This window comes from Lissotriton vulgaris, chromosome 4_1 (genome assembly GCF_964263255.1).
Source record: "Lissotriton vulgaris chromosome 4_1, aLisVul1.2, whole genome shotgun sequence".
Classification (NCBI taxonomy): domain Eukaryota; kingdom Metazoa; phylum Chordata; class Amphibia; order Caudata; family Salamandridae; genus Lissotriton; species Lissotriton vulgaris.
Window position 1 is genome coordinate 1,294,503,588 of NC_141691.1, and position 11,956 is coordinate 1,294,515,543.

Consider the following 11,956-nt stretch of genomic DNA (forward strand, 5'->3'; position numbering starts at 1 on the left):
TTTTGGATGTTATTCTTTTGATGCGATTGCTGATCAGTCTTTTGCACAAAGACAAACATGGCACTCTCCAAACAGGAGTGTCCATATTTTGTGCTGTGGATCATGGCACACCAGGAAGATTGTTGCTGTTGGAACGGAATTGTCCCCTGCATGGTGACGGACGAGCACCTCTGCCCTAAATGCCCCAGCTACAAAGATTTCTGGATCCCTGGTAATAATTTGTAGTCATGGGCAAAGACAGATAATGGGTGTGCGTCATGACCTAGGCCTGTCTCTAGGTAAGGCAGTCATGAAGATAGAGGCCCATTGCCCTTAACTGGAGTTAACTGACATGAGCACAGTGGTGGCAGCATATCTTCGTGTTCAGTAGAATGTGTAATGAGAACAGGCCTTTTTACCTGTGTCACTGTAGTGGTGCCTACTGGCCCAATTGTGTGCGTTCTGTTGCAGTGCATTTAACGCACCATTTGCGTTCATGAAGTGCACATAGCGCTGTACGGCATGTGATACTGGTGTGCGTGTTCTGGGTTGCATGAGTGGGCCTGTGAATGGTACATAACTTGGAGGCCTGTAGGTTCCATTTTGGAACCTCAATGGCTGGAGAGGCTTGAGAGGTGTGGACTGCAACCTCCAGACAAGAGATGTATATTGCTGAAATTCCTGAGGGCTGGAGAGAATCACATGCTGAAGGAAGACGAGCAGAACAATCTCTGTGCACATCAAAGTTCTCTTTGATTCCAGGAATAGTTAGTGGGGCATGGGCTTAGAGTCGGGAGATGATGGGAGTGATAAAGTTGGCACTATCAGGAATCCTGATAGAGAGGATGGCTTAGTCCTTTGAAACTTTATGGGTCATATTTCTGAGGAGGCTGGTAGCCAGGTGTCATCCCAAGTTACTACCTTGAACACGGTTGGGGGTCAATCAGGATTTAGGCTTCTCCTGCTGTGGCAGACAGTCCCTTTGACAAGTGGCAATAGAGAGGAGAGGGTGATTTAAAGGAGCTAACAACCCAACACGAATTTCAAAGGCAAGACACTAAAGCACATATATGTCTGGGTTTGGACTATAAAAATGCAAACATATGCCCTATACTTGGTTGAACAGCACTGTCTCAACAGAAGAGGGAAGACTGCCAAGACGTTCTTGCTGCTACTAGAACAAGGACTGGAGACCAAGGTCTGCCAAGGTCAAAAAATCTCCCATATGTGTAAGAGACCATCGCCAACAAGACTTGTCCTGCAACTAGAGCACCATCAGTCTGCCTGCCTGTGCCAAGACCAGGGGGCTCTGTAAGGAGGGAACGAGGGTTTAGAAGGCAGTCTGCCAAGACCAGTGGATCATGTGAGGAAGAGGTGAAAGCCTGGAGGGAGGGAGGCCTAGCCAGGATACTGGTGAGTGGATCCAGGTGAGCAATGTGTGAGGTACCCGGTCCAGTTGGGATCTGTGTTGCAAGAGAGACATCTGCTCTCTGGAGGAAGTTGGTAGCACCCATTGGGGCTCCCATGAAGTTGGGAGCTGGCTCCCTGTGTCACTGTTCTCAATGGGGCCGAGGCCTGTGTTTGTGAACCCCCATATGCCAGGACGGTGCCACCCGAAGACTGCTGGGGCCAGCCAACTTGCCATTGAGACTGTGTGGGTCACTGTCCGTGAAATTGAGACTGTGGGCTGTTGCCATTGTCTGTTACCTCACCTCCATCCTGTTGTGCAAGGAGGGAGGCCACTGAAGACTGCAGGGGCCGTTGCCTGGAGGATCCATCCAGAACGGGACCGCATCCCATATCTGTGAACCTCAGATTCCAGGAAAGGGCCACCAGGACTGTTGGGACCATTGCCGAACTCAGGAACAAGACCAGAAGTCGCTCTACCAAAAGCTGCTGCGTGATCCAATTAACTCAGAGTTACGCGAAGAAGGCACTGCTGCACCAAAAGGCTGCCACCATCAGTGGTAGTCTCATTAGCGTTGCCCCCACTGAATGCAGTTAACCCTGCTCGCTGTGGAAGAAGAGCCCCCGATTCCCAGGCACTTTAGAGACTGCAGTTGAGTAAGAATGAAACAGGGCTAAATGCCCTTTGTATAGGCTTGTATTAAAGAGCCGGTGTTGCACCCAAGAGCTGACTTTATAGCTAAAGAAACCCTTTGATGTGCATGCTAGTTTAGGCCTACCTGGGGTCACCTCCTGAGTTCCACCTGGGGGTGCAGAATCTGAGTGGAGAGAAGGAGAGAAGTGAAGGGACTAGCTGGGGGAATATGGTCCAGTTCAGAGCAATGGTGCTCGCCTTAAAAGAAGACAGTGCACTTATTTAATGTGTTGCATTTTGCATAAATAATAAATACTGATTTTATACTAACATTAGTACTGGAAAATCAAGTTATTGGGGATACTGGGTATTTTGAGATGTGAGCCTTCGCGTACCTGGCAGTTACCTCCCATGAGGAGCCCTGGACTGCTCGACCCGTGCTACCACTAACAGTCAAGAGCTGAAGGGGTATTTGGTCCAGTTACTCAGAGACTGTAGTAGGTCGGGTACTGGAAGGAAAAGGCCACAACTCTGAAGTTCAAGCCCAGTAGCTCCTGCTTGCCCCGTGGCCCTATAAAAGAGGTTCCGATAGTGGTTCTCAACCTTTATTAAAATATATATAACCTTATTATATGTCCCATTAATTTCCTCCTCTTACCGTTCCTTACCCCCAAGGTATAATGGATGCCAATTTACATTATTAATAAAATTAACTGGGCCTTGCTCACCTCCAAGTACTCTTGGACCTTTGAGTCTGAAACAAGCTAAGTTTCAATGTGGCTTCTTCCTGCCTCCCACCCTCTAGCATCATCTGTACAGAATCAAAAATCACATGATGTTTGTTGCATGATTTGGCTCCCAACAATTTTCAGGGCTCAGCTCATGCACGGGCTCTTAGACCCGAGCCTGACCCATGACCTCAGCTCTCTCCATGTTAATTTGTTGGCTCACCCACCTCTATACAATATATTGGGTACAAAATTATACTAGCTAATTGGAGCATTTAGAAACAACAGATATAAGCTATACAATGCTTTATAGAAAACAAGAGATCATCATTATAGAAAAGGTATATATTTCAGCAGGACATGAAACTCTGGGGAAAGATCACTTGAAAACTGACACCTCCCAAGTATAGGATACCCACTCACTCCATGTCATTATGAACAATGTTTCCAGTCTTGGGCTTTTATGTGCCAACATAATGCATATTTGGTGTTGTAGGCTTGGTTTGCTTCCATCAAACTAATTAGTTTAACACATCTGGTCAGTGGTGGCTGCTGTCAAACTAAATTGGTGGGCCAGCACAGTGGAGAATTTTGTCCCAGTGACAGGCACTGCCAGAAACCTGCAATGCCTTTGGACTCAGTGTCAAATCTCTCAATCGTAGTCTGTTCCAAACAGTGTTTATAACGGGCCATAATTGTGAGTTCTGGATTTGAGAGTTGTGTACAGTTCCTGTCAGAGTCAGTATAAAAAAAAAATTAAAAGCCTTGGTGCTCTGCTTCAGTCCTGGCAGTCCATGGCTCCAGCATAGGCTCCTAGAGTCTAGTGAACTCTTCTAACCAATCCAGATGCTGCTCTCATGCTGGTAATACTATTAACCAGCATGAGAGAAGTGCCAGGATTGGTTGGAGCGGAGTGGTTTGGCGCTCACTAAGGGACTGGGAGCCTGTGCCTGTTCTCCACCCAGCTGTGCAACACAGATCGGGTTGGAGAAAAATAAAGTGTACATGTCGGGCTGCATGTCGGAGGACACCTGTGCTCACCACTCATCCCTGCTGCTGTCCGTCACCATTCAATTGGGCCCCTCTCCCCCCTTTGACTCTGCTTGGCTGGTTGAAAAATAAAATGGGAATAAAATTGTTTAATTACCATTTCATTGTTTATGTTTGCTGCTCTCCCAGCAGTGGGGTGACGCTCCTCCGCCCTAAAGGAGGAGATGCCGCTGCACCTAGTAGCACTGGAGTGTAAGTGAACAGCTCAGGGCTGGAAGCAATGTTCTTGGAGACCTGGAATAAGGCGTTTATCCTCCCTAGTTATTCTTTTTCCACTCTATTCAACTCACCTTAGACTCAATCACCCAAGTCAACAACACTGATTTTCTTGTCCTCAAAAATCTGATTGAATCTTTCCAGGGCTGAGTCAATCTATCTGTTCGATGTGTAGGTTCCGCAAAAAAATCTCAGCTAAAGGAGCTTTGACGCACATAGCTACCTTGCTATCTCTATCTGCACTTCAACCTCCCCTTAGTCACAAGAAACCCTGATAATGTATTAAAACGGGTGAAAAGCCTGCCCAGTTCAAACACAAACTATCACTCCAGTATATTCCAATGCTGAGAAATAAGCTCCTTGCATTTCAAAGTGGGCTGAACCGTCCACAGCACGTCAGTCCCCTGCCCTCGCAACTTTAAATCAAAGTTATCCAAGCTTGTCATCCTCTGAAACCAGCCCACGCAACGCCTGCGCGCTGCATATTCAAAGTTAGCCCCATGGCGAAGGGTGTGATCTGACTTCCCGGCTCAGCCCATCAGAGGGGACCACGTCACACCAGTTAACGTGCCGGTGTCAATATGACCAGCTCCCACTGGTCATCATCTCACCTAGCAGCAGGCAGGCACAACGAAGCAGTCAGCAGGAACCGCACCTCAGAATTAACAACTGAACTGAGACTCCTGTATCACTGGCAAGAGGCACCTGCCGCACGTCACACGTCCAGCCAGCCACATCCCACACACTCACCAACAGCGCCACTGCCACATCACACACACACGCGCGCGCGGTACACCACCCACATGACACACAGGCAGCACCAGTGGCATGGCCAGCACAGACAGAATGTATCTCGCGCTACGCACATGACAGCCAGACTGCACCGTGAATGAAGGCACTGTGGGGGCGGGGGCTGTTCCAAGGAGGGTCGGCAGCCGTGCGCCTTGGTGCAAGAGGAAACAACAACAATGCGAAGCAGGGAGCTGCGCGCACATTCAGCTGGGGCTGTAATGCCGGTTGAGTGCTGTCCTGCTGCCGCCCGCCCGTCCCCTCTGTGCTCTATCCGCCGCAGGCTTTACAGCCAGTGCCCAGGGGAGGGAAGGGGGGCTCGGCCAGCTGCTGGCGGCTGTGTAGGGGGATTATCGCAGTGGCAGCTTTGTCTAGAGCCAACAGCACCCGGGGCGACCCTAAGTTCTCCTTCCCCGGGCAGTGGAGGCATCGCCCCCTTTCCTTCAGCTCGTATTCTCACCTCTCTTTCATCCCGGGGCTCTGGGGTGGCCTGTCCGGCTGCCTCTGAAGGGGGGGTGCACGGGGGCTCAGTGGAAGGGACACCGTCCTCAAGAAATCCGGCTCCTCTGCTTCGCATCTGCACACAGCGCCCTGTTCCTGCTCTGCAACTCTTGCTCTCTAGCCCCGCCTCCCTCTGCCACCAGCTCCTCCCCTCCTGGTTCCTGGCCCTCCCCTCTGCCCCCTGCTCCTGGCTGATGTTTGATCTGTTCATTTCATATTAGGTGGCCTACGCGTTGGACTGTGAACGTCCGAGTGATATGTTTGGGTTGATTGAGGAGATGCGGTCTAGTCCCAGCGTCCATTCAACATTCTAGATCCTGGTTAAACCATTTAATCGCCCCCTTACTGTAAAGAAACAAGCACTGGCAAGGCCAATAGCTAACACCTTTAGGACTTATTGGCTTTGCCAATTGTTTTTAGTGATACAAACATTGTCCCAGGGACCAAAAGTATAGTCTGATGTGTTCCTGAGGGTCGTTTTCATGCGAGCAGAGTGAGTGGGGAGGGGGTCAGGTCATTAGAGAGGTGAATGAAAAGTATGTGTAGCATACATGCCAACATTTTGGAAGAGGAAGATGGGCGATTTATAAAAAATAATTGGGAGAATGTATTCTCCCATTAATTTCTGTTGTGGCTTGCAAAGGGTCAATTGGTCATCGGAAATGCAAATGTACTTTTTTGTCCTTACCTTTCAGGAGCAGAATGAAATCGCTATGGCAGGCAGGGAGATTGTGACAAAAATGTTATGCACTTACTTGCCTGCAGGTGCAAGTTATTGGCAGTGCATAACCCGAGTCACACAAGACCAGTCCCTGCAGAGTCTGAAGCCCGCCCAAGAATCTGTTTGTTTTATGCAGGGATGGAGAGGCGGAAGACTAGCCTTGAGATCAGTAGTTTCCCGCTTGAATCAGGCGGGTTGGCATGCATGGTGTAGGTGGAGAAATCCATGTACATTTTGCAGACATGGGGCCCGATTAAACAAGCATTGGAAATGCAATAGGTCTCGCAATAGAAAAGTTTGAGCTTTTGGTGTGGTAAATGTAATTTTTTTTTATTTTTGTTTATCTTTTGCAAATTATGAAAGTATTAATATTGTTATTTGAAATGCCAATAGTTATTAATTTAGCAAATGTTACATCTATAGCATTAGTAAAGGTACATGTTTATTTTTCCCCTGTCTTCCATGTATTGATGTGACAAATCACAATCTTTTCAAAATGTTATAAATAATACGTTTGCAATGCAATAGGGCTCGCATTAGTAAAGTTAGAGGTATTAGTATTGTAAATGACAAATTTTTTATTTATGTTTTTGTTTTGAAAATAACGAAATTCATAACTTTGTCATTTACAATGCCAATAGTGTTAACTTTTGCAAACGTGACACCTATAGCATTTGTAATGCAATATGTGTTGTACTTACATGACTTAGATGTACTAATATTAAAAATAACAATGGGTTGTATTTTTCCAATATGTAATACTTAAATAAAAGTTATTGTAATTTATAATGGCAAGAACTTAAACTTTTGCAAATAACTTTTTGGAAGATTATGTTTAGTGTATTTTATTGTGATGAAAATACAAGAACAGAAGTGAAATATTAACATTTTTTTGTGACATTTGTAATAAAGTTTGAAACATTGAGAGAACATATTTGAATCAGTTGTTGTTGAATGGTTGCATAGATTGATGCTGTGGTGGCTCTGAATGATGTTGTGGCGGCGACGAGTGATGCTGTGGCGTTCAGCTGTGGTAGCGCTCAGCTGTGGTAGCGCATAGTCGGCGAGGGATGGAGAGTGGGCAAGGGATGGAGTGTGGGCGAGGGATGGAGTGTGGGAGAGGGATGGAGTGTGGGCTGGGGGAGGGATGGAGTGTGGGGCAGGGGAGGGATGGAGTGTGGGGCGGGACAGGGATGGAGTGTGGGGCGGAGGAGGGATGGAGTGTGGGGCGGAGGAGGAATGGAGTGTGGGGCGGAGGAGGAATGGAGTGTGGGGCGGGGAGGGATGGAGTGTGGGGCGGGGAGGGATGGATGGAGTCTGGGGATGGATGGATGGAGTGGGGGGATGGATGGAGTGGGGAGATGGATGGAGTGGGGGGATGGATGGATGGAGTGGGGGTGATGGATGGATGGATGGATGGTGTGGGGTGGATGGATGGATGGATGGATGGAGTGGGATGGATGGATGGATGGATGGATGGATGGATGGATGGATGGATGGATGGATGGATGGATGGATGGATGGATGGATGGAGTGGGGGGATGGATGGAGTGGGGGGATGGATGGATGGATGGATGGAGTGGGATGGATGGATCAATGGATGGAGTGGGGAATGGTTGGATGGATGGAGTGGGGGATGGATGGATGGATGGAGTGGGGGGATGGATGGATGGATGGGGTGGGGGGATGGATGGATGGGGTGGGGGGATGGATGGAGTGGGATGGATGGATGGAGTGGGGGGATGGATGGATGGATGGAGTGGGTGGATGGATGTAGTGGGGGATGGATGGATGGAGTGGGTGGATGGATGGATGGATGGAGTGGGGGATGGATGGATGGAGTGGGATGGAGGAAGTGGGGGAAGGATGGATGGAGTGGGGGGGATGGATGGAGTGGGGGATGGATGCATGGATGTATGGAGTGGGGGAGCCGAACGCAAGAAAAAAACGAGTGCAATCAGAGGAGCAGAAGGCACGAAAAACGAGGACAATCAGAGGAGAAGAAGGCGCAAAAAAATAGAAGAAATGGAGAAGCATGGGGAGCGGGCAGGAAAGAGATGGGGGTGAGAGGATAAAGAGTTGGATAGAAGGACCAGGAGAAAAGGAAGGAAAGTGGTGAGAAGAGGGTGGATGAGATAAGGGCGAGGATGTAGGTGGAAGAGAGAGACTCAAAAGAGATGGGAGTGGAAAGAGACTATAGAAGAAAAGGAGGCTGGAGAGGAGAGGAGCAAGATAGAGATCAGGGGAGAGGGGGCAGGGAGGCCAGAGGAGCTGTGAAGCATCCAGACTGTCCTGAAGAAAATAAGGTGCAAGGTCGAGGTGAGGCCAGAAAGAGATGCAGGGGTTGCGCTGAATGAGGCAGGGGTTGCGCTGAGTGAGGTAGGGGTTGCGCTGAGTGAGGCAGGGGTTGCGCTGAGTGATGCAGGGGTTGCGCTGAGTGATGCAGGGGTTGCGCTGATTGATGCAGCGGTTGCGCTGAGTGATTCAGGGGTTGCGCTGAGTGATGCAGGGGTTGCGCTGAGTGATGCTGGGGTTGCGCTGAGTGATGCAGGGGTTTGGCTGAGTGATTCAGGGGTTGGGCTGAGTGATGCAGTATTGGGGGCTGGGGCCAGATGATGATGAAAGAAGTGCAGTCTGTGGTGCGTTACATCTGCTGAGCTGCCATCTGTCAGGTGTGAGGGTCAAACCATTGGAAGCTGAATCCTACTAGTAAAAGATGGATCTACGGCGGATCTAGAGGCTGTGAGCTTGGAAACAGGATCTGAGAAATGCAAGAGATGCTCCCAATAGTCGCAGGCAGGGACACAAACCAGCTCTTCGGAAAGCGGCGGGGTTCTGCGATCGTGGGGATCAGCCAGATAAATTAGACTATTACAGAATTAAATCAGGGACAAGCTGTTTGTGATGTCAGGAATGGCATTTCACCTCTGCAGAGGCATCCATGATAGTCCCATCCCGTCAACATATTCTGCGATGTTGTTGCATGCAGACACAGAGTGCTGGACTATGTAGAACTAGAGTGTTTTTCAGAAATGTAGCCACTGCTGTTTTATTGCCGGCCTGACCTTTGGCTCAAGGCATAAAGTTGTGAGTGCCCCCATACTTGTTGTGGCGATTGTGAGGTAAACACGCACTGTCTGGTGAACGTGCTCTCTGGTGAACGCCCTTTCTCTGCTCCCTGACTTTATGTGGGCTCTGCATCAGGATCACTGAGTGATCTAGGTTACATCTAAGTCCTGATTACAGGAGGCCTTGGAATTGCGTGGCCTCACGCACTGTGCACCCAGTAAATGCACATTGCAAGGGAGCTCGATCTTGGACTAGTATTACCTTGACGATCAGGATAAGGGCCTAAGGGATCTAATGCCTTACTTACCAACACTTCACTCGCCTATGCCTCATGTACAAACACCTACATAGAAAAAAGGGTGCTTGCCCTAAATGTATTTAGTTGTACCCTGGAGGTTTTAGCGCCGGGTTGCGGCGCCTGCGGGCCTGGTTAGAAAGGAGCTGAAAAGTTGAGCCGCTAACTCCCCTTTTGTTTACTCGGTTTGTTTTTGGAACAACTTCTGCATTGTTTCATTCCATCTCTTTGTGAGTTGTGCTCTGGTACGCATGCAGCTCGTGAACAGACTTCATTTAATAAATACTACGTGACAGTGTTTAATCCAGTCAACTAATAAGGGAGTTTACGGAACACACAGTCTTCCAGAAATGAAACAAGTGTGATAGAAAGTATGATTAGTCGTCAAGGAGGAGGAAGAGTGATCAATCGATCAGCCGGGCACCAATTACCACCCAAGGAGGGGGAAGGTCCAGTGTCAGCTTGTGCCCGTGTCAATTACACATTAAACAAAGGAGAGTGCTGAACTGTTCCTAAAGAAAGTAAAACAGACTGGCGTGACCGGAGGTGTGTATGTTACACCTTTGGGCATCCATTTTGTTGGACGTGTTTGCCTCACACACCCGAAAGGGTGTCATGCTTCATCATAGGCGTTGCTCCTCGTCTGGGAGGCGGTGCAATCCCCGACGGGCTCACCTCAGAGAGGGGCTCTTTGGCGGAGATCTTTTTGTCCAACAGCCTATTGGTGAAGTGCGGGTGTGTGGGTTAGGGCAGTAAGTTTCCTGGAGAAAGTGATTAAAATGTAGCAGGGGGTGCCGGAAAACACTTTATTCTGGGGGTCCCCCTACTGCAGTTAAAAGCGTGGATCTAGCTCGATGGGTGACGGCAGGTTAGGTAGCGTAACCCTAGACGAGACTAGAGTGAGGGTTGGTCGACATGTTTCTCGCCTGGGAATGATCTCCCACGATTCTTCAGGACCTAGTGATGGTGAGAGCTAAAAAGAAAGAAAAACATGCTGATGTCATGTGTTTCTTGTTGGTATAGTTTACCTCAGGGGTTAATCCTATGCCTAATGGTCGGGGATTAATTACCACATGAGTAGTCGGCGGGTCGGTACATTCACCTACCCATCACCGCCGAGCTCGAATAGGTGATGGGTAGGTGATTCCGCACGGACACGGGAAGCTTGAGCCAAAACTGTAGGCACAACCCTGATGTACCGACCCGCCGACTACTCATGTGGTAATTAATCCCCGACCATTAGGCATAGGATTAACCCCTGAGGTAAACTATACCAACACGAAACACATGACATCAGCATGTTTTTCTTTCTTTTTAGCTCTCACCATCACTAGGTCCTGAAGAATCGCGGGAGATCATTCTCAGGCGAGAAACATGTCGACCAACCCTCACTCTAGTCTCGTCTAGGGTTACGCTACCTAACCTGCCGTCACCCATCGAGCTAGATCCACGCTTTTAACTGCAGTAGGGGGACCCCCAGAATAAAGTGTTTTCCGGCACCCCCTGCTACATTTTAATCACTTTCTCCAGGAAACTTACTGCCCTAACCCACACACCCGCACTTCACCACAGGCTGTTGGACAAAAAGATCTCCGCCAAAGAGCCCCTCTCTGAGGTGAGCCCGTCGGGGATTGCACCGCCTCCCCGACGAGGAGCAACGCCTATGATGAAGCATGACATCGATTCGGGTGTGTGAGGCAAACACGTCCAACAAAATGGATGCCCAAAAGTGTAACATACACACCTCCGGTCATGCCAGTCTGTTTTACTTTCTTTAGGAACAGTTCAGCACTCTCCTTTGTTTAACATAGAAAGTATGATGCAAGCCTCAAGCCCTTGATTCGGCCATGCCCCCTTCCAGATTCTTGAACTCTGCCAGTTCCAACCTAGCCATTCTGCCTAGATTTAGCAGATCATGAAAGGGCAGACGCTTGTTCGACTATCTGGCTGCGAGACAGTACAATGCTCTTTCACAATAACTCTGCCCAGTCCTAGTGAGATTGCTCTTAGGAAACAGCTAAAAACGTATTGGCCTCTTATGTGTAGGTGGTCCTAGAATTGGCTTTATTTTCGGTCACCAGCATTAAGAAGCTCTATTTGGACTGCACCACACTTTATAATTAATAAACATAAGCCAACACTTGTGACATGCCCCTAAGTACCGACTAGGAGAAAACAATGCTTTAGACCAGTGACGTATGAGGCTGGCTAGCAAAAGTATGTTTGGCACTTGACTATCTTTAAATTCAGAGAGAATTGCGTTGGCGCTGGTCTATTTTTAATGTCATTTTCAAATGATTTAATAAATGTTAATTCAACGAATTCTCGTGAATGTAGTTTATATTGTTTTACATCGGAATCGTTTATATGGGAAAAATTCTAGCAAATGAAAATGAAAACAAGAAGGGAAGAATAGGGGAGAGTAAGGGTGACGAGACGCACGGGGAGCAGCAGCCTTTGATGTGCCGGACAGCCGTGGGCAGTGAATAATTAGGGGAGGAGAAATGCCAAAGCGCACGCTGGAGGAAGCTCGTTCGACTATCTGGCTGCGAGACAGTACAATGCTC

The 11,956-nt window shown here is 48.6% G+C and overlaps 1 protein-coding gene across 2 annotated transcripts in view; it reads right to left on the minus strand.

Annotated features, from left to right (window-relative positions):
• LOC147723143 (solute carrier family 66 member 2-like) overlaps positions 1-5,493 on the minus strand; it is a 378,739-nt gene extending 373,246 nt beyond the window's left edge. The window contains exon 1 of one of the 2 annotated variants that reach the window (XM_086965524.1): positions 5,264-5,429. The gene's annotated coding sequence lies outside the window, so the exon portion shown is untranslated. Of the gene's footprint in view, positions 1-5,263 lie in introns of both variants that reach the window. The other variant, XM_086965525.1, reaches the window with a different exon arrangement.
• Positions 5,494-11,956: the final 6,463 nt, after the last annotated feature.